The sequence below is a fragment of the Mus pahari genome, chromosome 11 (genome assembly GCF_900095145.1).
Source record: "Mus pahari chromosome 11, PAHARI_EIJ_v1.1, whole genome shotgun sequence".
NCBI lineage: Eukaryota > Metazoa > Chordata > Mammalia > Rodentia > Muridae > Mus > Mus pahari.
The window spans coordinates 22,900,873-22,901,786 of record NC_034600.1 but is presented as its reverse complement, the minus strand read 5'-3'; positions in this window follow the sequence as shown (position 1 = coordinate 22,901,786).

The following is a 914-nucleotide window of genomic DNA, read 5'->3' as shown; positions in this document are numbered from 1 at the left end:
TGTAAATAAAGAAAATAATAATAATAAAAAAAATATTAATATGAGTTTAGTTCCTGAAAAAAAATTATTATTTTAAAGTATGTGTATGTATTTATCTGTATGTGGGTATACGCACCTGAGCATGGGAGTACCCTGGAGCCGGAATTATAGTCAGTTATGAGATGGAATTGTAGGCAGTTACGAGCTGTCTGCTGTCAGAACTGTGAGCCAAACCTCTGGAGGAGCAATGCCAGCTGTTGACCAGTGATCCACCTCTCCAGCCCCAGTTCTGGGGAGTTGGCCTCCCCTGTAAATACATATGCATTTAATAAATGAAGAGAAAGAGAAGTACTGAGTTGGTAGCTTTTAGAATCCTTTGTATCTGGCCAGTTTCAGAGTATATAAGCACAAATAAAAATAGGCAAGTATTAAGTTAGATCTTATAAGAAGCATGATTTTTTTTTTTTTTTAAAGAAGGGCTTATGTAGTCCGGGCTGGATTTGTACTTGCCTTACCTCCTCAGTATGAGATTACAGTCACGTGCTGTGTTTGAAGTGTTGCAAAAGTGAGTCCAGGGCCACCCAAGTGTTAAGCAAACACATGTACCATTGGAATCACATTTTCAGGCTCCAAAAGTGACTTTGAAACCAATTAAAGCCGTTGTATGCAAGTTGTTCTCTTTTCATAGCCATCCACTTATTCAAGGGCAATGTGACTGGATTCATATCATGCATGGTAGCCTCTATTGGAAAATGCCTGAAATGTTCATATATAGTCACAATAATCACAAATAATATAAAATACCTTGGTGTGACTCTAAGGAAGTGAAAGATCTATATGATAAGAACTTCAAATCCCTAAAGAAAGAAATTGAAGAAGATCTCAGAAGATGGAAAGATCTCCCATGCTCATAGATTGGCAGGACTAACATAGTC